Genomic DNA, 27,001 nt, shown 5'->3' with positions numbered 1-27,001 from the left:
GATGTCCTGATGGGGTTTTGGTGTAGGTGTCCTTCCTGTTTGATAGTTTTCCTTGTAACAGTCAAGACCCTCAGCTGTAGGTCTGTTGGAGATTGCTTTAGGTCCACTCCAGACCTGTTTGCCTGGGTATCAGCAGCAGAGGCTGCAGAAGATAGAATGTTGCTGAACAGCAAGTGTACCTGTCTGATTCTTACTTTGGAAGCTTCCTCTCAGGGGTGTACTCCACCCTGTGAGGTGTGGGGTGTCAGACTGCCCCTAGTGGGGGATGTCTCCCAGTTAGGCTACTCGCGTCAGGGACCCACTTGAGCAGGCAGTCTGTCCCTTCTCAGATCTCAACCTCCATGTTGGGAGATCCACTGCTCTCTTCAAAGCTGTCAGACAGAGTCGTCTGCATCTGCAGAGGTTTCTGCTGCTTTTTGTTGTTGTTGTTGTTGTTGTTGTTTAGCTGTGCCCTGTCCCCAGAGGTGGAGTCTACAGAGACAGGCAGGCTTCCTTGAGTTGCTGTGAGCTCCACCTAGTTCGAGCTTCCCAGCAGCTTTGTTTACCTACTTAAGCCTCAGCAATGGCAGGCGCCCCTCCCCCAGCCTCGCTGCTGCCTTGTGATTAGATGGCAGACTGCTGTGCTAGCAATGAGGGAGGCTCCCTGGGTGTGGTACCCTCCCGGCCAGGTGTGGGATATAATCTCCTGGTGTGCCATTTTGCTTAAAGCACAGTATTGGGGTTGGAGTTACCCGATTTTCCAGGTGTTGTGTGTCTCAGTTCCCCTGGCTAGGAAAAGGGATTCCCTTCCCCCTTTTGCTTCCCAGGTGAGGCGATGCCTCACCCTGCTTCAGCTCTCACTGGTTGGGCTGCAGCAAGGTGAGGCGATGCCTCACCCTGCTTCAGCTCTTGCTGGTCGGGCTGTAGCGGCTGACCAGCACCAATTGTCTGGCACTCCCTAGTGAGATGACCCCAGTACCTCAGTTGAAAATGCAGAAATCACCAGTCTTCTGTGTCCATCGCGCTGGGAGTTAGAGACTGGAGCTGTTCCTATTCGACCATCTTGCTCCGCGCCCCCCCCCCCATTATCTTACTGTTATATTTTGACCAGGAGTCCTGATTCCACTCCCTTTTCAGGGTAAACATCACCCCACCTCTGCTACCACCACAACGAATTTAACTAACCATCTTTCATTATGTGGGAATTAATTACAGACAAGAGGGCACATTATTTCATGTCAATGATTCAACAGTGATGAATTGAGACTCTATTATGTGTCAGGCACTGTGTTAGGCATTAATATGTAGAAATATTAAATATGCTAGAATATCAAATATTAATTCACAATTTAAAAACATTAAATATGTAGAAATATTAATAACATTTAGTACGTATCTGCATAGGGATCACAGTTTAGCAGGTTTAACAGTGATGTAGATAAAAAATGCTACGCATAATATCAGAAGTAAGTAATAACAAAGTTCAAAGATAGCTTAGAGGAAGGTATTATCAATTCACTTCGTGGAAGTCTTCCTGAAGGCATTGATGCTGAAATAGGAAAACAGGGGTGGTATCTTCCTATTTAGATAAAAAAGATATAATTAAGTTAGGTTACACAATATAAATCTTTCACACTTCTGATTTTGGTCTTAGGGCTCTTTTAGATGTTAGAATCCCAGACGCAAAACAGAGGAGGTAAATAAGTAGATATTTCAGACCGTATTAATTCAAGATGACAGAATGTCACAGTAGCTATGTTTTCAACTCTAATTCACAGAAGCAGAAGAGAAGACATGCAATAAAGTCTTTTTTGTCTTCATTGGGATGTTGTGGTGTTTAATGTGCTGACATACAAAAAGTGCTTTATAAGATCATAATATCAATTCAAAAACAAAAGCTGATATCTTAGTGACATAAGCTGATTTAACAAGTACTGAGCGCATATTATGTATTGGGAACTCTTCGGGTGTTGAAGATACAGTGATGAACAAAATGGAGGGTGGAGGACACAGTTCAAACAAGTGTCAAAAGTGTAGTAAATACAGGTCAATAAATACGGTTGCAATAGGTATGTGTGTGTATATATATATATATACACACATATATATATATATACACACATATATATATAAAACAGGTTGAGCTAACATAGTTTTGGACTTCTGGGAAGGTCTTCCTGAAGAAGCTATACTTAAATGGAGGCATAAAAAATGATGTGAAGTTAGCCAGGTGAAGTTGGAAGTGAGAGGAAAGAATTTTGGACAAAGGATTCAGCAAATGTGAATGTCCTAAAGTGGTCCAGAGTGAGGTTCATTCAGAAACCCGCAAAAAGGTCAGCAGCATGTCTGAAGCCTAAAGTGTGAGGCAGAGAGTGACACAATATAAGACAGAAGTGATAAACAACTGCCAGCTGATACACTTGAAATAATCTATGTTAAGGAATTTAGATTTTATCCCAACAATAATGGACATTGAAAAAGTTTATGCAGGGGAATGGCATGTTTATATGTATATTTTTAAAACAAAGCTTCCTGTTGATGTAATTAGAATATTGCAAATGTTCAAACCCTTGATAAAATAATGAATCTGAGAAATGATCATCAGTGGCAGTGGTAGTATGTACACAGCACTATCTAAGACATATTTATCTTAATATAAAAACTGAATCTAAATTAGATCAAACCTCTAGATCTAACTATGAATTTATAGAAAATGCAGGAAGACAGAAAAGAAGATCTGCACAGCACAGAGATACAATCAAGATTGTTTAGGGATCAGCGGTGACCATGAATATATACTGTCAGCAACATGTTTAGTTGTAAAATTTTCATCATTAGTGCTTAGTGGTATGAATGTGGCAAAAACAGAAATATTTGACATTTAAAAACAAAAAATGTCCAGGGTCCAAAGCAAGTTTTATTTACCTAAGTTATAATTTTCCTTTATCTCCCAAGGATTTTGTGAGTAAAAACAAGGTAATACATTAAAAGAACTTTAACATCTTTAGAGGAATGTCCTTATTAAATACAAAGTGATACTACTGTGATTATCACATAAAATTAAGCTATTTGAGATGTTTTTTATGTTGCTTTTTGTTTGACTCTTGCATTACATGCCATTGATTTCCCTTTGATTCATCTCTTCATGATTAACTTAGGTAAAATTTTCCTAAGGCATGATATTATCCTGTCAGTTTAAGAAACTTCAGAGTAAATCAAAACCCGATGATGCTTGTGATCACAAAATAACAAACATGTCAAAACAGGAGTGTCATTTAAAAAAAAATTAATAGCAACTTGTATCTTCCATCAAAATCCACTCAAGGAATTTCCAAATATCAACTAGTTTATAGTTAGGAAGTGGATTTCATTTAAAAGTTAGACGTGTATTTGAATGAAAATGTATTCTGTATTTTAAAAGTATCTTTTTTGTGATACAGTCTAATGTTTATTTTTATGTTATGGCAGGTACACTTGAATTTTCAAATTTAAAACATATAAAAAGTGGGTAAGGACTAACATTTATATGAATAGTTGATAAATCTCTAAGATTGTTTATTATACAGCGGAGTACAATGGTTGTGCTAATGTCAACAGGGCACCATGAAATTGAGTCTAAAAATATCACTAGGCTTTACACAAGCAATAATATATGCTGCTGGTTTTAGAATTTCAGGAAATGATCTGCTTCTAATACTAAGCAGTCTTTTACTATTTTTAATGTTGTGCAATTTTATGGTATTTAGTTTGGGAAATGTTTTAAAATATGGACCTGTAATGCAAAGGTATTACATGCAGTACCTTTCTGGGTTTGATGCCATTGTCCTCACTGAACTCATGCAGAACCTTTCCGTTTGCCGGGAAGATGACTCAAGCATCATGTCCTCTGTGTTAACACTATGACCTTTGTAAATGTAAAATAAGTCGAAGATGGAGAAGTATTTGATTTCAGAGGATGAGATTAGATTGGTTTAGGTTACAGGCATATACTAGTGTCTCTAAGGCTTAGCTTGGCCTTTCAGATCACAGAGAACTTGGAAACATGATGAATCCAATAATGTTTTCATACCAAAAATAGATTCTTTGGTGGAAATGTTGCTTAAAACATCAAAGCTCTACATATTTTGTTTTTATAGTCATGCTCTTGAGAAGATGCTTTAACAGTGTTTGGAGTTACTTTCTCAGTCAAGATGCTGAACTGCATTTTCACTACATTGCACTCATTTTATCAGTTGCATTCATGAACTGTGTGCAGCAGAGTTACATCATATTGGAGAATGTAGTCTTCCCTTATGTAATATATTTCTAGATGAAATGGCAAAACAAGCTTGAAATATCATCACAGATATTTGCACAGAACAGTGTACTCTTAGTGACCAGTTGCCGCCCAAGTATTATGCCAAAACCACCAGTCAAGCAGTGAATAAGAAATCAACAAAACAAAACAAACAAAACAAAACAGACTAGTAAGAAAGGGTAACCTGAAAGGGGGAAACCAGGCATTAAGAACACGAAGAAAAACAGGCTGGTTGTGACTAAACTTGACAAATTACACACTGCACTTTCTGAGTTTTAAATTGTGTCTCAAACATGGTGCTGTGGAAACATACCTTTACTCCATGAGAATATTTGACTTCCCATCTGGAAATCCTCTTTACTAAGTTAATTGTTGGGATGATTATGTATAATTGAGCCACACACAAAATGCAAAGCCATCAGAGATTCTAACAGGTGTAAGAGCACACATGACCATACTCCAGCCAATGTAAAACTACATGTAGATGGATATTACAAGAGTATTCAATGATGTTCTTCTTCAACAAACACAACATTTAGGCAGTTATGGAAAACTAATCATTATGAGTCTATATGGAAGTTGGTATTTGGAAACTTTGTTAAGATAAGTCAACTATGGCCGGGCGCAGTGGCTCAAGCCTGTAATCCCAGCACTTTGGGAGGCCGAGATGGGTGGATCGCGAGGTCAGGAGATCAAGACCAACCTAGCTAACATGGCGAAACCCCGTCTCTACTAAAAAATACAAAAAACTAGCCGGGTGAGTTGGCGGGCGCCTGTAGTCCCAGCTACTTGGGAGGCTGAGGCAGGAGAATGGCATAAACCCGGGAGGTGGAGCTTGCAGTGAGCTGAGATCCGGCCACTGCACTCCAGCCTGGCGACAGAGCGAGACTCCGTCTCAAAAAAAAAAAAAAAAAAAAAAAAAAAACGATAAGTCAACTATGATCATATAGCTTATTTCCCTACAATTAAAGCCTTTGTGAAATTACCTACAGAAAATGAATTAACATTCAATGCAGAGAATATTCTGACATGTCAGAAATAAGGTCATTATTAGAACTACTAGGCCCATATGAAGTTCTTAAGTGAAAGCCTTATGTGGCATATTTCATCACAAGTTGCTAAACTTAAGAAATTTGTGGAGAATGTTGAAGTGTTAACATAAATGTGGACCAGCTTTGACAAACCAGACCAGTGTCTGTGCTCTTTAAAAGATTATCATCTGTTGACAGTCTTTATTTTGAACCTAACACTGTTGTTAGACCCTAGAGATTTAAAGATGGAGAAGACAAATTCCCTTTGTGTCTTCGAGTAGCTCATGAATTTGAAGCATGAGTGAAGATATGAGTAGAGAGTCAACCTGTGAAGAGTTGTATGTCCTAAATTAATGGAGTTTGAATTTGAACATGTGGTCAAACCGAAACCACCAAATGATTTTCGTTAGGGAAGTGACATATCAGATTTCTGTTAAAGTCACATGGCAGGGTAGCAAAGGGGCTGGAGGAGAATAAGTTATAAGAAGACAAGGAGTTCATATTTCTTGAGTGCTTACTATGTGCAAGGTATAGTATTAAATATTTTATATTCATAATTTCTCCTTATCACTACAATAACACTTACTGACAAGCATTATTATCTCCATTTACAGCTGGGAAAATAAGGTTTAAAGAGGTTACTTTCCCTACAGTCACAATTGCAGTAAAATATATTGTTGGTATCTGAATATGAACTGACTTCAAGGTTCATGCTTTTTTCTGAGCTATGCTATTAATTAGGAGGCACTGTATCAGTCTAGAAATGAATGAATGAAGCCTGAACCAAGAGAGTGGTAGTGGAATGAAAGGAAAGGGAAAATGTGAGAAATATTCAAGGGATATAATTGGCAAGAAGACTTGGTTATTGTGCAGATTTGGAAGGGGGAGAGCAAGGAAGAGTGAGGTGTCAGGAACTTCTTTCATGTTTTAACTTGCCTGAGTGGGTGAATGATGATGTTATTAAATTGAAAAAGAACAAATGGAAATAGCAATGTTGGAGACACAGGACAAAATGGGAATAATTGATGGAATGAAGTGATGGAGGAGATGGGAAATGGTACAGGTGGATAGGTTACATCAGTTGCTTTTTCTGTAATGGGAGTAGAGAGGCTAAGATTATGTACAGATATAAATAAGTGTTGGGAGGAAATAATATTGAGAGATTTTAGACTCAATGACTTCTGTATTATCTCTGAAAAAAGGAAGTGAAAGCAGGAGGCAAAGAAGAGGAAGTGAACTTGAAAAGTATAGCATTAAAAGTTTGAATTACCCACTGTGGGGAATGAAAGAGGGAACTGATCACCATTATCTAATAAAATTACAGAGCATTTTTTTTGTTGTTGTTCACTGTCATATGATACCCCTACTGGAACTTGGTCTCACGTTTACTTTATTATTTTTCTATTTTTGAAATTAAAGTTATCATAAATCATAAATGAGATAACTGATATCATTATTCATCCATAGGGTCAACATTCTTTTTTTATGCAAAGTAGCGGGAACAAAGTACATTCTCATCAAAAGCATACAAGCTTTTGTTTGAACTTTTCTTGTCTGGTTCTAATATAAATGCTACATTGGCCTTGCAAAATAAATTAGGAGGGTTTTGCCTTTGGTATTTTATGGAAGACTTTGAGTAAGACTGAAATAATCTGTTTTTTGGCATTTCTCTGGAAATTATTAGAGCCTGGTCCTGGTGTTTTCTTCATTGGAAGTTTTTTTTTTTTTTTTTTTTTTTTTTTTTTTGATGTTTTGTTTTGTTTTGTTTTACTATAAACCAAATTTATTTAATAGATAGAGGGGTATTCAGGTTTTTGATTTCTCCTTGAGTCACTTCTGATAAATTATATTTTTCTAGAAATTTACTCATTCAAGTTTTCAAATTTATTATAAAAAATTGTGCACTGTCCTATCTGTTTAAAATCAACATCTATAGGTATCCTCTCTTCACTCCTAATATTGTTGCCCTTTCTCTCTTTCTTTTTTCCTTAGTTAATTCCATGAGAAGTTTTTCATTTAAAAAATATTTTCAAAAAAACAACTTATATCTCTATTGGTCTTTATTGTAAATTTGTTTTCTAATTCATTAAATACTCTTCATTTTTCTATTTTCCTTTGATTTATTTAGTTATTATTTTTGAAGTTTTTGATATGAATAATTTAATTGTTATTTTCAGCCTTTATGCTTTCATAATATGCCACTTTAAGGTTATAAAATGTCTTCCAAATACCACTTTAAGTGAATCCTGTGTGTTTGAATGCCTAATGTTTTTGTGATAATTTAGCTGTATTTTCTCATTTTTGTTATAAAGTCTTCTTTGACCTATGAGCTGTTTAGAATTTGTTTGTCTTTAGTTGTTGATAAATGAGTTTTTCTTGTTATATATCAAAATGTTTGTGATTTTTCACTTACTTATGGAATACTCAAAGAATGTTGTTTATGTGATAACACTCCTTTCAAATTTGTTGAAGCCATCCTTATAACCTAGCTTGTGGTTAGTTTTCTTAAATGTGACTTGTATGCTTACAAAAAATGTATACTGTGTTCTTGTTGGATACAATATCCTATTTATGTCCATTAGATCAAGCTTGCTAATTGTATGGTTCAAATCTTCCAAATCCCATTAATTTTTAATATATTCAAATTGTCAATTACTGAAATGCTTATTTTGAAAGCCCTCATAATGGTGATATATTATTTAACTTCTCTCTGTAAATCTGTTATTGTTTTATGTTTTGGGAGCTATCTTACTTGATTAAAAGAACTTTAGAATTGTTTTATCTTTCTGGAAAATCGAGCCTTTGTTATTATGTAGAGACCATCTTTATCTTTAGTACAAAGTTTTTTTTTTTTTTTTAATTATCTTTAGTACAAGGTTGTTTTTTTAAAAAATTAAAGTCTGCTTTATCTGGTACTAATGTATCTATAGCCACTTTATGTGAGTTACAATTCCATAGTATAATGTTTTCATCTATTAACATTAATATTTCTGTATACTCTATTAAAAGGTGTATAAATGGATATTTTTAAAAGTCCATGTAACAATCTTTGCCTTTTAGCTTGAGAGTTTAGTCCATTTACATTTGTAGTACCTACTGAGAAACTAAATGTATATAAATTATCTTACATATTCTCTGTACTATTTTTTCTATTTTCCTTTGTTTCTACTTTCTTGTAATATTTTGGATTGATTCATTTAAAAAATTAGTAGCTACCTAGTTATTTTAACATGCTTATTTAAACCAAACAAATTGTAGAATTGTCAACATTGTTACCCTCCACCTGAATTACATGAAGACCTCAGAATGCTTTACTTGTCATTGTCACCCTTCCAATGCTACATAACTGCAGCAATAGTAAAAACACTTGTATTTTCTTTCTTACTTTATTGGAAATGTGTCTAGTGATTCTCTGCTAAAACTTGTGATACCCTTTATCAAGCTATAAACATATCTTTGTATTCAAATAACCTAATTTTTATCACATACTTTTTTTGTTTCATTGAAATAGTAATGACTGTGTGGACTGTTGAGAAAGGCTCTGAGGCTGACTCTGGGCCTAGTAGGAAAGAGTGAAATACCTGACTATTGTGGTCTGCCATGGGCATTTGGGGGGCAGAATGGCAGCATGTGTGCTATGTCACCTTGGAAAGCGTAAGTGACCAAATGAAATGTAACACAGAGAAAGCATAGCTTGATTTTGGATGGGTAAGAGAGCAAGGATATGTGCAGAGGAGTAGGCTCTTTGGGGAGAATAAGAGAAATAGCCTTGTGGGCATCCTCAACAGCAAGGAGATTAACAAAGATACTAGATCATGGGGAAAGTAGGTAATGGGCAAGGTAGGCAATTTTCAGAGACAAATTATTTGTATTTGATTCCTTTCTTATGGCTACCCTTAGAAGGAAAAAATAAGTTGCACTTTTCTCTTGTGGCAGCCCCTACACCCCTTTCTCTCTACTCCTTAGGTTAATAAAGAAATCAGTAAATCACCTACCACTTCATATTATCTGTTTTATTGCTCCCTTCCATTAGTGTGGATGCTAGACACTTGGATGTGGTGCATATTAGAAGTAATACAGAAGGATGTTACATACATGCTAGTCAGCAGCCAAAATCACAACCTCATTTGCTAGTGAATTTTCAAATAACTAGTCTTTCAGGTACTTCTCTAATTTTCACCAAATGTTGCACTTTTGAAAGCTTCATTAATCTAGCCCCATTAAGATGGGTAGAGTGAATTAGTTTATGGCTGTAGAAGGTAAAGAAGCAGAATTTGCAGTTCTTAAGAACATTGCTACCATTCATTTTTGATAATGGTGTCTAAGTGATATTAAAATTCCCCCCAAAATATTATTTGGGGTAAAAGAGCACCAAATACATGGTGAATTTGATAATAGAATATTTAAAACCCAACACATGCTTATTTACTGAAATTAATGACTCTGAAATGACAAGCATGTGATTTAGTCTTAGAATCATGGTGTGCATAGCTCTAGCATTGCAGGCAAGGGAGAAGCTAAAAGCAAGTAAATGACATTCTAGAGGGAAAGAAACCATATGTATTCAAAGGAGAAATATGATTGAAAAAGTCATTAGTAATGAAGGAATTTTCAGGCATAGTTGACCTTTTCCTGAAATGAGAATGCTTTATTTTATGGTGAGAAATATTCTGTTTAGAAAAAGCAAACACTGCTGTTTGGGGAAGAATATTTCTGGCAGTCACTTTGAGTCAAGATGAGGTTTGATGATCCAGAACCATAACTCCTGGGCTTGGATTTTTGTTTATAATCAATAGATATAACATGAAAGAGATGTTCCTTGCAAATATCTTATCATTTTTGTCCTTCATTTTCATTTCATTTTGTCCTTCCTTTGATTCACCATTTGTCTTCAGTTTGTCTGCCCTGCTGCTAAAAATGACTGCTGGGGAAATAAAGCATGAAATAGGTAACCTCATGTGGGCCAAGAATCCTTCCTTTCCTTGATAGGTCCATTTTTATGTATCAATTTGTACAGGTGCATCCTGTGACCAAAGGCTAAAAGAGTAGTACATACTATCTAGAGCAATAGATTTTATGAAGGGAGCATTTTGCATACAAACCAATACAACTGGCACATTTAATCAAGTTTTCTATGTGATTAGGCTTTGAAAGCTGTAACTGGTTCTGATAGTAAAGAAGTACTGTTTGGAAACAAATTGCTACTCTTGTCTTTATGACATGTATCAATTTACACACAAGCTGCATAAATCACTTTTTATATTTTTCTGTAATGGAAAAATGCTGCAGGGCATTTTAATAACCAATAAATTATATGTTTAATGAACCAGACCAAAATATAAATGGTACCAGTCAAACACCCCTAAGAGTGAGGACTGGATATTGACTTGATAGAAATTCCAGTCACATGGACTAGAGGCTATTAGATCCACCACAATTCAAGAGAGTCAGTGCTTATACTTCTCTATGATCATCCACGTGAAAATTCTTCTTGGGACTTTATAACTTATTTTCATACCTCACCTATCTACTGCTTATATTATGCTCCAGAGAAATCAGGAGTGAAAATAGACAGTTTCACCTTTAACCTTTTATAAGTATTACTCCAATAATGTATATAGTAACTCTATCAGGCCTGGTGAATTAGTAGAGAAAGCTTTTCTGAATCACTTACGTAAAGCAACTACATATATTTGACATCACGTTTGAAACATGTGAGAGTCCACTGATAAAGGGATGTAGTCATAGAACCAACCAAATACCCTCTTAGTTTTCAGACATATGAATGGAGACCCTAAGAAGGTGAGAGAAATTGGATGAGAGAAACACATGAAACGAGTTGTTGCAATAGGAGTTTCCAAGTAAATATGGGATACTTCATTGCTTCCTAATCTTCTTGTATTTAGGATCACGTATGTCCATGCATGATAACTATAGAGAAGTAAGTATGTGTTACCTAACATGTATTGATGTTATTTTTGTTTCTTCTTCTTCTTCTTCTTATTTTTTTTTTTTTTTTGAGACAGAGTCTGGCTCTGCCGCCCAGGCTGGAGTGCAGTGGCCGGATCTCAGCTCACTGCAAGCTCCGCCTCCCGGGTTCACACCATTCTCCTGCCTCAGCCTCCAGAGTAGCTGGGACTACAGGCGCCCGCCACCTCGCCTGGCTAGTTTTTTGTATTTTTTAGTAGAGACGGGGTTTCACAGTGTTAGCCAGGATGGTCTCGATCTCCTGACCTCGTGATCTGCCCGTCTCGGCCTCCCAAAGTGCTGGGATTACAGGCTTGAGCCACCGTGCCCGGCCTATTTTTGTTTCTTATTAAAGAACAGTGAGGCAGTATAGTTTTAAAGAAACTGCATGGGAAGACAAAGAACATGGGATTTGCAAACCGCTAATGAAGGTGCCATCAACTAACTAACTGTAAAATTCTGGCCAAATCACTTCTCTTGAGCTTCCATTTTCTCATCTATAAAATGAGGGAGTCAGATAAGCTTGTTACTAAGTTTTTCATTTTTTCTTATCTATTTGGTATTGTTAAAAGCCTCAGAGTTTGCATATGAAATTTGGTAAAATTGTATCCTGTAGTATAAAATCGTCATATTACTGAAACATTGTGTATTCATTGTGAATTTCTTTCTTTACTTTGTGGGGAGGGAGCCAATTGTATTCTGAGCACAATGGAAAATACTGTTACTTAAAGGAAACTTGTGATGATTGTTTTTAGTATATGTACTGTGGAAGCCAGCACTCTGTGATGATTCTTTGTAAAGCAAATAAACCTTTGTAATGCAAATGTTCATATTCTAATGGTTTTATTTTCAAGTTTCCATTTTAATATATCAAGCTTGTTTGCTCCAAAGTACAACTGAACTTTACATATTAATGAAAATTCACATTCAAATATATATATATATATATAATTTTTAGCCTAGAGGAAAAAATTTCATTCTCTTCTGTATTCTTAAATATTTACTGACAGTGCCACTTATTTAGCTATATGCTTCTAAAAATAATTGTCATGTATTAGTTAGGAACTCAGTCTCTGGAGTCAGACAGTCTGGGTTTTAAGTCTGGTTCTGTTGCTTACTAGCTGGGTAGCTTTGACCAAAATGCTCTCTCCTACCAAGCCTCAGTTTCCTCATCTGTAAAAATAACATAACAGGAGTAGGGCTGGCAAGATGGCCGATAAGAACAGCTCTGGTCTGCAGGTCCCAGCGAGATCAATGCAGAAGGTGGGTGATTTCTGCATTTCCAACTGAGGTACCAGGTTCATCTCACTGGGACTGGTTAGACAGTGGGTACAGCCCACAGAGAGCAAGCTGAAGGAGGGTGGGGCATTGCCTCACCTAGGAAGCACAAGGGGTCAGGGAACTCCCTCCCCTAGTCAATGGAAGCCATGAGGAACTGTGCACTCCAGCCCAGATACCATGCTTTTGCCATGGTCTTCACAACCCACAGACCAGGAGATTCCCTCTGGTGGCTATGCCCCCAGGGCCCTGGGTTTGAAGCACAAAACTGAGTGACCATTTGGGCCAGCACCGAGCTAGCTGCAGGAGTATTTTTTCATACCTCAGTGGCACTTGGAATGCCAGCGAGACAGAACCATTTGCTCCCCTGGAAAGGGGGCTGAAGCCAGGGAGCCAAGTGGTCTAGCTCAGCAGATCCCACTCCTATGGAGACCAGCAAGCTAAGATCTACTGACCTGAAATTCTTGCTGCCTTCATTGCAGTCTAAAGATGACCTGGGATGCTTGAGCTTGGTGGGGTGAGGGGTGTCTGCATTACTGAGGCTTGTATAGGCAGTTTTCCCCTCATAGTGTAAACAGAGCCGCCTTGAAGTTCAAACTGGGCTGAGCCTACTGCAGCTTGGCAAAGCCACTGTAGCCATACTGCCTCTCTAGATTCCTCCTCTCTGAGTAGTGCATCTCTTAAAGAAAGGCAGCAGCCCCAGTCAGGGGCTTATAGATAAAGCTTCCATCTCCCTGGGACAGAGCACCTGGGGGAAGGGGTGGCTGTGGGCGCGGCTTTGGCAGACTTAAATATTCCTGCCTGCTGGCTCTGAAAAGAGAAGCGGATCTCCCAGCACAGTGCTCAAGCTGTGCTAAGGGACAGACTGCCTTCTCAAGTGGGTCCCTGACCCCTGTGCTTCCTGACTGGGAGACACCTCCCAGCACGATTTGACAGACACCTCATACAGGAGAGCTCCAGCTGGCATCTGGCCGGTGCCCCTCTGGGATGAAGCTTCAAGCCAAATGAACAGGCAGCAATCTTTGCTGTTCTGCAGCCTCTGCTGGTGATACCCAGGCAAACGTGGTCTGGAGTGGACCGTCAGCAAACTCCAGCAGACCTGCAGCAGAGGGGCCTGTTAGAAGGAAAACTAACAAACAGAAAGAAATAGCATCAGCATCAACAAAAAAGGCATCCACACAGAAACCCCATCCAAAGGTCACCAACATGAAAGACCAAAGGTAGAAAAATCCACGGAGATGAGGAAAAACCAGCATAAAAATGCTGGAAATTCCAAAAAGCAGAACACCTCTTTTCCAAAGTATCACAACTCCTCACTAGTAAGGGAACAAAACTGGATGGAGAATGAATTTAACGAATTGACAGAAGTAGGCTTCAGAAGGTGGGTAATAACAAACTTCTCTGAGCTAAAGGAACATGTTCCAACTCAATGGAAGGAAGCTAAGAACCTAGAAAAAAGGTCAGAGGAATTGCTAACTAGGATAACCAGTTGGGAGAACATAAATGACCTGATGGAGCTGAAAAACACAGCATGAGAACTTCCTGAAGCATACAAAAGTATCCACAGCCAAATCAATCAAGCGGAAGAAAGGATATCAGAGACAGAAGATCAACTTAATGAAATAAAGCATGAAGAGCAGATTAGAGAAAAAATGAATGACAAGGAATGAACAAAGCCTCCAAGAGATATGGGACCATTTGAAAAGACCAAACTTACGTTTCATTGGTATACCTGAATAATGACAGGGAGAATGGAACCAAGTTGGAAAACACTCCAAAGGATATTATCCAGGAGAACTTCCCCAACCTAGGAAGAGAGGTCAACATTCAAATTTAGGAAATACAGAGAACACCACAAAGATACTCTTCAAGAAGAACAATCCCAAGACATGTAATTGTCAGATTCACCAAGGTTGAAATGAAGGAAAAAATGTTAAGGGCAGCCAGAAAGAAAGCTCGGGTCACCTACAAAGGGAAGCCCATCAGACTAACAGCAGATCTTTCTGCAGAAACCCTACAAGCCAGAAGAGAGTGGGGGCCAATATGCAACATTCTTAAAGAAAAGAATTTTCAACCCAGAATTTCATATCCAGCCCAACTGAGCTTCATAAATGAAGGAGAAAAAAATTCTTTACAGACAAGCAAATGTTGAGAGATTTTGTCACTACCAGGCCTGCCTTACAAGAGCTCCTGAAGGAAGCACTAAATATGGGCAGGAAAAACCAGTGTCAACCACTGCAAAAACAAACAAAATTGTAAAGACCATCAACACTATGAAGAAACTACATCAACTAATGGGCAAAATAACTAGCTAGCACCATAATGACAGGATCAAACTCACACAGAACAATATTAAACTTAAATGTAAATGGGGTAAATGCCCCAATTAAAAGACACAAACTGGCAAATTGAATAATGAGTCAAGACCCATCAGTGTGCAGTATTCGGGAGACCCATCTGACGTGCAAAGACACACATAGACTCAAAATAAAGGGATGGAGGATTATTTACCAAGCAAATGGAAAGTAAAAAAAGCAGAGGTTGCAATCCTAGTCTCTGATAAAACAGACTTTAAACTAACAAAGATCAAAAAAGACAAAGAAGGGCATTACGTAATGGTAAAGGGATCAATGCAACAAGAAGAGCTAACTATCCTAAATATACATGCACCCAACACAAGAGTACCCAGATTCATACAGCAAGTCCTTAGGGTCCTAAAAAGAGACTTAGACTCCCACACAATAATAGTGGGAGACTTTAACACCCCACTGTCAATATTAGATCAATGAGACAGAAGGTTAACAAAGATATTCAGGCACTGGAAGTCAGCTCTGGACCAAGCGGACCTAATGTACACCACATAATAGGAAATAAAATACTGCTCAACAAATGCAAAAGAATGGAAGTCATAACAAACACTCTCTCAGACCACAATGCAATCAAATTAGAACTCAGGATTAAGAAACTCACCCAAAACCACATAACTACATGGAAACTGAACAACTTGCTCCTGAATGACTACTGGGTAAATAACGAAATTAAGGCAAAGGTAAATAAGTTCTTTAAAACCAATGAGAACAAAGATACAACGTATCAGAATCTCTGGCACACAGCTAAAGCAGTGTTTAGAGGGAAATAAATAGTACTAAATGTCTACAGGAGAAAGCAAGAAAGATCTAAAATTGACACCCCAACATCACAATTAAAAGAACTAGAGAAACAAGAGCAAAAAAATTCAAAAGCTAGCAGAAGACAAGAAATAACAAAGATCAGAGCAGAACTGAAGGAAATACAGACATGAAAAGCCCTTCAAAAAATCAATGAATCCAGGAGCTGGTTTTTTGAAGAGATTAACAAAATAGATAGACTGCTAGCCAGACTAATAAAGAAGAAAACAGAGAATAATCAAATAGACACAAGAAAAAAATGATAAAGGGATATCACCATTGATCCCACAGAAATACAAACTACCATCAAAGAATACTGTAGGCACCTCTATGCAAACAAACTAGAAAATCTAAAAGAAATGGATAAATTCCTGGACACATACACCCTCCCAAGACGAAACAAGGAAGAAGCTGAATCCCTGAATACACCAATAACAAGTTCTGAAATTGAGGCAGTAATTAATAGCCTACCAACCAAAGAAAAATCCCAGACCAGACAGATTCACAACCAAATTCTACCAGAGGTACAAATAGGAGTTGGTACCACTCCTTCTGAAACTATTCCAAACAATAGAAAAAGAGGGGCATCTCCCTAACTCATTTTATGAGGCCAGCATCATCCTGATACCAAAACCTGGCAGAGGCATAACAAAAAAAGAAAATTTCAGGCCAATATCCATGATGAACATCCATGCAAAATTGTCAATAAAATACTGGCAATCCAAATCCAGCAGCACATCAAAAAGCTTATCTGTTACGATCAAGTTGGCTTCATCCCTGGGATGAAAGACTCGTTCAACATATGCAAATCAATAAATGTAATCCATCACATAAACAGAACCAATGACAAAAACCACATGATCATCTCAATAGATGTAGAAAAGACCTTCAACAAAATTCAACAGCCCTTCATGCTACAAACTCTCAATAAACTAGGTATTGATGGAATGTATCTCAAAATAATAAGAACTCTTTATGACAATCCCACAGCCAATATCATACTGAATGGGCAAAAGCTGAAAGCATTCCCTTAGAAAACTGACACAAGACAAGGATGCCCTCTCTCACCACTTCTACTCAACATAGAGTTGGAAGTTCTGGCCAGGGCAACCAGGCACGAGAAAGAAATACAAGATATTCAAATAGAAAGACAGGAAGTCAAATTGCCTCTGTTTGCAGATTACATGATTGTATATTTAGAAAACCCCATTGTCTCAGCCCCAAATCTCCTTAAACTCAAAGCAACTTCAGCAAAATCGCAGGATACAAAACCAATGTGCAAAAATCACAAGCATTGCTATATACCAATAATACACAAACAGAGAGCCAAATCATGAGTGAACTCCCATTCACAATTGCTATAAAGAGAATAAAATACCCAGGAATCCAACTTACAAGGGATGTGAAGGACCTCTTCAAGGAGAACTACAAGCCACTATTCAAGGAAATAAGAGAGGCCACAAACAAATGGAAAAACATTCCATGCTCATGGATAGGAAGAATCAATATCATGAAAATGGCCATACCGCCCAAAGTAACTTCTAGATTCAATACTATCCCCATCAAGCTACCATTGACTTTCTTCACAGAATTGGAAAAAAATTCATATGGAAACAAAAAAGAGCCCATATAGCCAAGACGACTAAGCCAAGGCTGGACTTGACTAAGCAAGACTAAGCAAAAAGAACATAACTGGAGGCATCATGCTACTTGACTTCAAACTATACTACAAGGCTACAGTAACCAAAACAGCATGGTACTGGTACCAAAACAGATATATAGACCAATGGAACAGAACAGAGGCCTCAGAAATAACACCACACATCTACAACTATCTGATCTTTAACATGTCTGACAAAAACAAGCAATGGGGAAAGGATTCCCTATTTAATAAATGGTATTGGGAAAACTGACTAGTCATAGGCAGAAAGCTGAAACTGGACCCCTTCCTAACACCTTATACAAAAATTAACTCAAGGTTGATTAAGGACTTAAACATAAGACCTAAAACCATAAAAACCCTAGAGGAAAACCTAGGTAATACAATTCAGGACATAGGCATGGGCAAGGACTTCATGACTAAAACACCAAAAGCAATGGCAACAAAAGCCAGCATTGGCAAATGGGATCTAATTAAACTGAAGTACTTCTGCACAGCAAAAGAAACTATCATCAGAGTGAACAGGCAACCTTCAGAATGGGAGAAAAGTTTTGCGATCTATCCATCTGTCAAAGGGCTAATATCCAGAATCTACAAAGAACTTAAACAGATTTACAAGAAAAAAAAAAAACCTATTAAAAAGTAGGCAAAGGATATGAACAGACACTTCTCAAAAGAAGACATTTATGCAGCCAACAGACATATGAAAAAAAGCTTATCGTCACTGGTCATTAGAGAAATGCAAATCCAAACCACAATGAGATACCATCTCACACCAGCTAGAATGGTGATCATTAAAAAGTCAGGAAACAGAGTTGTGGGTCCAAGACGGCCAAATAGGAAGAGCTCCAGTCTGCAGCACCCAGCGTGATCAACACAGAAGACGAGTGATTTCTGCATTTCCAAATGAGGTATCTGGTTCATCTCATTGGGACTGATTGGAGAGTGGGTGTAGGCCATGGAGGGTGAGCCGAAGCAGGGTGGGGTGTTGCCTCACCTGGGAAGCACAAGGAGTCAGGGGATTTCCCTTTCCTAGCCAAGGGAAGCCATGACAGAGTACCTGGAAAATCAGGACACTCCTACCCAAATACTGTGCTTTTCCCAAGGTCTTAGCAACTGGCAGACAAGGTGATTCTCTCCCATACCTGGCTCAGCAGCTCCCACACCCACGGAGCCTTGCTCATTGCTAGCCCAGCAGTCTGAGATCCATCTCCGAGATGGCAACCTGGCTGGGGGAGGGGCATCCGCCATTGCTGAGGTTTGAGTAGGTAAACAAAGCAGCTGGGAAGCTCCAACTGGGTGGAGTCCACTGCAGCTCAACAAGGCCTACTGCCTCTAGACTCCACCTCTGTGGGTGGGGCATAACTGAACAAAAGGCAGCAGACAACTTCTGCAGACTTAAACATTCCTGTCTGATAGATCTGAAGAGAGCAGTGGTTCTCCCAGCACGGCATTTGAGCTCTGAGAAAAGACAGACTGCCTCCTCAAGTGGGTCCCTGACCCCTGTGTAGCCTAAGTGGGAGACACCTCCCAGTAGTGGCCAAGAGACACCTCTTATAGGTGGCTGCCCCTCTGGGATGAAGCTTCCAGAGGAAGGATTAGGCAGCAATATTGCTTTTCTGCAATATTTGATGTTCTGCAGCCTCTGCTGGTGATACCCAGGCAAACAGGGTCTGGAGTGGAACTCCAGAAAACTTCAACAGACCTGTAGCTGAGGGACCTCACTGTTAGAAGGAAAACTAACAAACAGAAAGGAATAGCATCAACATCAACAAAAAGGTCATCTACACCAAAACCCCATTTGTAGGTAACCAACATCAAAGACCAAAGCTAGATAAAACCACAAAGATGGGGAGAAATGAGAGCAGAAAAGCTGAAAATTCTGAAAACCAGAGTGCCTCTTCTCTTCCAAAGGATCACAGCTCCTTGCCAGCAATGAAGCAAAGCTGGACAGTATTGAGGACCGCGCTGGGGGTGGTGAAGAATGAACAGACACAAGAGACAAAGACAAACAGAGAACATGGTGGCTGCGCGCAGAGCCTCCGCCTCACTTTATTTATACTCCATAAACCTCACGTCAGCAGAAATAACACAATGCAAAACAAACTTTGTCTACCCAGATGTAACCTTCTGCTTAGTTCCTTGTCTCTAGGCTCTTCCTTATTTGTCTGCCTTCTTGGCGCCTACTGGAGTTCATTAAAAGTTCAACTGGAGATACTGTCCTTGAGCCCTATCTATTCTTAGCATATTGTTTTCAATGGCCCCTGCAGGACAGAGAATGACTTTGACGAGCTGGCAGAAGTAGGCTTCAGAAGGTCGGTAATAACAAACTTTTCCAAGCTAAAGGAAGATGTTCAAATTCATTGCAAGGAAGCTAAAAACCTTGAAAAAAAATTAGATGAATGGCTAACTAGAATAAACAGTGTAGAGAAGACATTAAATGACCTGATGGAACTGAAAACCATGGCACGAGAACTTCATGATGAGTACATAAGTTTCAATAGCTGATTCGATCAAGTGGAAGAAAGGGTATCAGTGATTGAAGATCAAATTAATGAAATAAAGAGAGAAGACAAAGTTACAGAAAAAGAGCAAAAAGAAACAAACAAAGCCTTCAAGAAATATGGGACTATATGAAAAGACCAAATCTACATCTGATTGGTGTACCTGAAAGTGATGGGGAGAATGAAACCAAGTTGGAAAACACTCTTCAGGATATTATCCAGGAGAACTCCCCCAACCTAGCAAGACAGGCCAACATTCAAATTTAGGAAATACAGAGAACATCACAAAGAAAATCCTCAAGAAGAGCAACCCCAAGACACATAATCATCAGATTCACCAAGGTTGAAATGAAGGAAAAAGTGTTAAGGGCAGCCAGAGAGAAAACTCGGGTTATCCACAAAGGGAAGCCCATTAGAATAACAGCAGATCTTTCTGCAGAAACCCTACAAGCCAGAAGAGAGTGGGGGCCAATATTCAACATTCTTAAATAAAAGGATTTTCAACACAGAATTTCATATCCAGCCAGACTAAGCTTCATAAGTAAAGGAGAAATAAAATCCTAAAAGACAAGCAAATGCTGAGAGATTTTGTCACCACCAAGCCTGCCTTACAAGAGCTCCTAAAGGAAGCACTAAACATGGAAAGAAAAAACCGGTACCAGCCACTGCAAAAACAGGCCAAATTATAAAGACCATTGATCCTATGAGGAAACCGCATCAATTAACAGGCAAAAAAACCAGCAAACATCATAATGACAGGATCAAATTCACACATAACAGTATTAACCTTAAATGTAAACAGGCTAAATACCCCAATTAAAAGACACAGGCTGAAAAATTGGATAAAGAGTCAAGACCCATCAGTGTGCTGTATTCAGGAGACCCATTCATGTGCAAAGATGCACATAGGCTCAAAATAAAAGGATGAGGAAGATCTACCATGCAAATGGAAAACAACAAAAAGCAGGGGTTGCAATCCTAGTCTCTGATAAAACAGACTAAACCAACAAAGGTCAAAAGAGACAAGGAAAGTCATTACATAATGGTGAAGGGATCAATTCAACAAGCAGAGCTAATTACTCTAAATATATATGCAGCCAATACAGGAGCACACAGATTCATAAGCAAGTCCTTAGAGACCTACAAAGAGACTTAGACTCCCACACAGTAATAATTGGAGACTTTAACACCCCACTGCCAATATTAGACAGATCAATGAGACAGAAGGTTAACAAGGATATCCAGGACCTGAACTCAGCTCTGCAACAAGCAGACCTAACAGACATCTACAGAACTCTCCACCCCAAATCAACAGAATATACATTCTCCTCAGAACCACATCACACTTACTCTAAAATTGACCACATAATTGGAAGTAAAGTACTGCTCAGCAAATGTAAAAGAAGAGATATCACAACAGTCTCTCAGACCACAGTGCAATTAAATTAGAACTCAGGATTAAGAAACTCACTCAAACCACACAACTACATGGAAACTGAACAACTTGTTCCTGAATGACTACTGGGTAAATAATGAAATTAGGCAGAAGTAAATAAGGTATTTAAAATCAATGAGAACAAAGATACAACATATCAGAATCTCTGGGACACACTGAAAGCAGTGTGTAGAGGGAAATTTATAGCACTAAATGCCCACAAGAGAAAGCAGAAAAGATCTAAAATTGACACCCTAACATCGCAATTAAAGGAACTAGAGAAGCAAGAGCAAACACATTCAAAAGCTAGCAAAAGGCAAGAAATAACTAAGATTAGAGCAGAACTGAAAGAGCTAGAGACACAAAAAACTCTTCAAAAAATCAATGAATCCAGGAACTCAGTTTTTGAAAAGATCAACAAAATTGATAGACTGCTAGCAAGACTAATAAAGAAGAAAAGAGAAGAATCAAATAGACAATAAAAAATGACAAAGGGGATATGACCACTGATCCCACAGAAATACAAACGATCATCAGAGAATACTATAAATACCTCTACACAAATAAACTAGAAAATCTAGAAGAAATGGATAAATTCCTGGACACATACACCCTCCCAAGACTAAACCAGGAAGAAGTTGAATCTCTGAATAGACCATCTCATGCCAGTTAGAATGGCAATCATTAAAAAGTCAGGAAAGAACAGATGCTGGAGAGGATGCGGAGAAACAGAAATGCTTTTACACTGTTGGTGGGAGTGTAAATTAGTTCAACCATTGTGGAAGACAGTGTGGTGATTCCTTAAGGATCTAGAACTAGAATTACCATTTGACCCAGCCATCCCATTACTGGGTATATACCCAAAGGATTATAAATCAATCTACCATAAAGACTCATGCACACGTATGTTTATTGCAGCACTATTCACAATAGCAAAGACTTGGAACCAACCCAAATCTCCATCAATGATAGACTGAATTAAGAAAATGTGGCACATATATACCATGGAATACTATGCAGCCATAAAAATGGTTGAATTCATGCCCTTTGTAGGGGCATGGATGAAGCTGGAAACCATCACTCTCAGCAAACTATCACAAGGACAGAAAGCCAAACACAGCATGTTCTCTCTCACAGGTGGGAATTGAACAATGAGATCACTTGGACACAGGGCAGGGAACATCACACACTGGGGCATGTCATGGGGTGGGGGCCTGGGGGAGGGATAGCATTAGGCAAAATACCTAATGTAAATGATGAGTTAATGGATGCAGCAAATCAACATGGCACATGCATACCTATGTATCAAACCCGCATATTGTACACATGCACCCTAGTACTTAAAGTATAATTAAAAAAAAAAACACACACACACAGACACACAAACACAAAAATGTCAATGCACAATAAATATTGCCAGCATTGAACATTTTTAATGGAAAAATAAATAAATAAAATCAAACACTAAAAAAAAGTCAGGAACCAACAGATGCTGGAGAGGATGTGGAGAAATAGAAACACTTTTACACTGTTGGTGGGAGTGTAAATTAGTTCAACCATTGTGGAAGACAGTGTGGCAATTTATCAAGGATCTAGAACTAGAAATACCATTTGATCCAGCCATCCCATTACTAGGTATATACCCAAAGGATTATAAATCATTCTTCTATTAAGACACATGCACACATATGTTTATTGCAGCACTGTTCACAATGGCAAAGACTTGGAACCAACCCAAATGCCCATCAATGATAGACTGGATAAAGAAAATGTGGCACATTAGGATCTTTAAAGCTGCAAGGAAAGGACACACCCAGATTACCTTCAAGGACAGAGGTTTATTGCAAGGGTACATGAGCAAATGAGGTAGTCAGGTCACTCATGATTTGCTCAGTCACTCTGGTTACTGATGTTTCCTAGACTTGGATATCTGCCTGGGTTTGAATCCTGGTTCTGCCACTTAAAATCTGTGTGACCTTGGGCAAGATGTTAACGCACTTAGTGTCTTAGTTTCTTTATCTCTAAATTGTAGATAAAAATAGTATACATCTCACAGGGATGAATGAGGATTAAACGAGATCGTTCATGTGAATGTTTATTTCAATGTCTGACCCATGGCAGGTTCTCAAGTTATGGTAGCTACTTTGTAGTAGTAGTAGTAGTAGTAGTAGTAGTAGTAGTACTAGTAGTAGTAGGGGTAGTAATAGTAGTAGTCATTATTGTAGCTATTATTGCACACGTCATAAAAAAATCAGAATACACGTCAGTGTCATTCAGGAAAATGCCCTTAACTCACACGATTTGCCTTTTCTTTTTTACCTAACATTTGTATTTCCCCAAATAGAGGATTTGATTGAGTTCATTTGCCAACCTTCAATATGCACAGTCAAGGCCAATTCATAATTAGGTGTGCTCCATTCTGTCCAACCTCTATCATGATTGTATTTATGAAATCCATTAATTCCAGGTTCAGTCTATTGGCTAGGCTAGCAGGGTTTTTTTTTTTTTCAATTTTATTGAGTTATAATTGATACACAAATAACTGCATATATTTAATGTGTACAATTTGAAGAGTTTGGACATTTGTGACACCTGTGACATCCTCATCACAATGCAGGTAACACCCATTGGATCAGCAGTGATAAAAAGACAAACAGACAAGCAGAAATTGGATCATTTTCCTCAGTAGAGATGTGTTTCTAAGTTGATTGCTTTGCTTCATGGACTCTTGTTTGAGCACATATAGTCTAGTGACCTTCCTAAATACTCAAATCTGGAAAGAGACATTTCCTTTCAGCACATGGTCATTTTTTTATTCTAGGACTTTCCATTCTAACTTGCTTGATCAAGACTCCTTGATCTCTTTCTTCTCTTGTGTGAGTTTCCTTAAAGCTCCCGATAATCTTTTTAAGTCTGCCAGACACAGTATTGAATCAAATAAATATTATTTAATTTTAAGTTATATACAACTTAAGAATCTGTGTGATAGGATATTAGCAGTCTGGTTCCCAGAAATCATGCTGCTTCATTGTACACCAACGGCAATTTTTATCTATCTGTGTAAGGTCCAGATAGAATGAGTTAGTTATTCAGCTTGAATGAAAAATCACCAAGGATTTTCATTGTAAAGTCCTTCACTCTTTATCAAAGGAGACAGTCCTGTGGATAGGTCAGAAATAATCAAGGAAGATTGTGTGGCCCAAAGAGTCCTCAAAGCCCAGTGGCTATTTACTCCTGCCTTGAATACCATGGCTATATTTTAAATATTCACTCTTTCACTATTAAAGCAACTTAGTTCATGTCTACATCTTTCAAATTTTTAAAAAAACTTAGAGTTAACCTTGATAGCTTTTTGACAGCTCTTCTTCTATAACAATTTTTAAAAATAGCTTTGGTCACCATTGAGGCAAATCTCTTTGTTTAAAACTCATGTTTAAGACATGAAATAGGCCAGCTATGATGGCTCACATCTGTAATCCCAACACTTTGGAAGGCTGAAACAGATATATTGCTTGAGCTCAGGAGTTTGAGACCAGCCTTGGCAACATGGTGAAACCCAGTCTCTTTCAAAGATACAAAAATTAGGCAGGTGTGGTGGTGCATGCCTGTGGTCCCACCTACTTGGGAGGCTGAGGCTGGAGGATCTCTGGAGCCCAGGAAACTTGAGGCTGCAGTGAACCATGATCATGCCACTGTACTCCAGCCTAGGTGACAGAGATTCTGTCTCTCTCTTTCTATATATATATATATCATATATATATACACATCATATATCATATATATATGATATATATATCATATATATATATCATATATATATCATATAATATGATATATGATGTGTATATATATATGATATATATATATATGATGTGTATATATATATATGTGAAAAAATATATATCAGTGAAAAACAAGGCATGGGACCAGATAATGTCCGACAGGTTTTTATAGCTAAGACCTAGAGGGGTTAGAGTTGCCCATTCTGCTTCCCAGAGTCCTTTTGGGTTTCATAGCAGCCACAGAGCTATCATTCAGGTCAATAGGCCTCTTGCGATCAACAGTGTCAAAACATCTTATAAATCTCAATAATCAGCATCCTCTAAAGAGGACTCCAGGCCAGAGTGAATAATGTTTTGAAGATAGCCATGATAATCCCTGCTTCACACCTGAAACAAGGCTGAATAACAGAAGAGAGATAATGAAATACACAGAATAGCTTTGCTTTTGAGGTTCCAGGAAACCATTCAGCATCTCTTGGTAGGAGATTCAAACTTATCACTGTCCATAATCTTCTGGTGTTTCTTAAAAGGGTAGCAATCCATGGCTCAGCCAATGCTATCTTACAAACAAATCAAAAGCACTAAAGTGACCCAATTGCTGCTCAATGGCTGCTCTTAACTAAGAGTTGGAGAGCTAGGGTTCATACTACAGTGCTTTGACTTAATTAACATCCTTCCTGACAAGGCCCTTACTCCATTCTCCTAAAGCATCTTATATCACAGTGAGACCATCAGTCTACATACACAGTTACACCTGTTCCTTCTCTGTTTCTCAGGATATCTCTAGTATTCCAGATTTAACCCTCAGAAGCTTTACTTTTTCAGATGAACAAAAAGTCTCCAATGTTAAGATAAAATAATTTTAAACACTTAGACTTGCACTTCCCATTTCAGGTTATGATACTGCATTTTTCAATACTGATTGTGAAGAAATAGTACATTCTGTCTTTTATCAAATGCTGGTGTTGCTTATACCAAGAAAAGAAACATTTTTTGTTTTAAAATATATCCGTTTTTTTTCCCTATATATGGCTGAATTACTCTATTAGTACTTTTAAGAAACATGACCTCAGAGCTCTCTTCTGACTCTTTTCTATTATATTCAATTTCCTTAAATGACAGTCATTGTCTGGGGTGAATAGGTACATCTTGACCTTACAACAAAGGCAAAAAGGCAGAATTAAGAAATTTATTACCTGAAATTCTCCTAGGGTTTTACTCTGTTTCTCTGGGTGGATTATAATCTACTAGGCCTTCAAATACTCATGATGACCAGTGGAAATTTGCTGACATTATGTCAGCAGCTGTCAGCCAGTGGTCCTTGGTGTACTTACAGGCAGACAGATGAACAAAGTGAACTTTCAAAGCCCAGAGAGAGCAGAGCCCAGCACAACTGGCAGTTCCCTGAGACAGTTATGGAGGAAAATTACAAAGGACTGTGGTGTTCTACTTGTGAGTCAAACTACATTCAAATAAGGTTGGAACCTCAAGGTATTGTTTATTGACTTGCAGGAAGTTTGCTGTATTTGTCTTTCTTGAAAGAGGCCATCATTATCTATATTCACCATGAAGAAGGAGAAAGTAAGCTTAAAGAATACCTTTTGATATTCCAGATTGCCAAAAAGCAGAAATAGACTCCAGATAGATTAAAGGACATATTACATGACGAACTGCAACAATTACAGTACCGTGAGAAGTAGGAGGGGAATGAAACAAAACTATTGTTGAGAAAATAAAGAGAAAAGGAAAAGAATTACTCTCTTGGCACTGCACGGTGGGACAGTGGGTACAAGTTTCTTCTCAGAGAGGGTAAAAGCACCTTAGTATGTATGGTACATCAATAAAGAAAAACTGAAACAGTGAAGAAGATGAAGATAATGAAAACCAAAGTTGTGGAATTG

The 27,001-nt window shown here is 38.1% G+C and overlaps 1 pseudogene; it reads left to right on the top strand.

Annotated features, from left to right (window-relative positions):
- The first annotated feature begins 3,582 nt into the window (after positions 1 to 3,582).
- The window catches only part of LOC117077706, a 60,203-nt pseudogene continuing 36,784 nt past the window's right edge, over positions 3,583 to 27,001 (top strand).

This window comes from Trachypithecus francoisi, unplaced genomic scaffold (genome assembly GCF_009764315.1).
Source record: "Trachypithecus francoisi isolate TF-2019V2 unplaced genomic scaffold, Tfra_2.0 Lachesis_group6, whole genome shotgun sequence".
NCBI lineage: Eukaryota > Metazoa > Chordata > Mammalia > Primates > Cercopithecidae > Trachypithecus > Trachypithecus francoisi.
The sequence above is the reverse complement of the archived record's forward strand: the minus strand, read 5'-3'. Positions and strand labels throughout refer to the sequence as shown.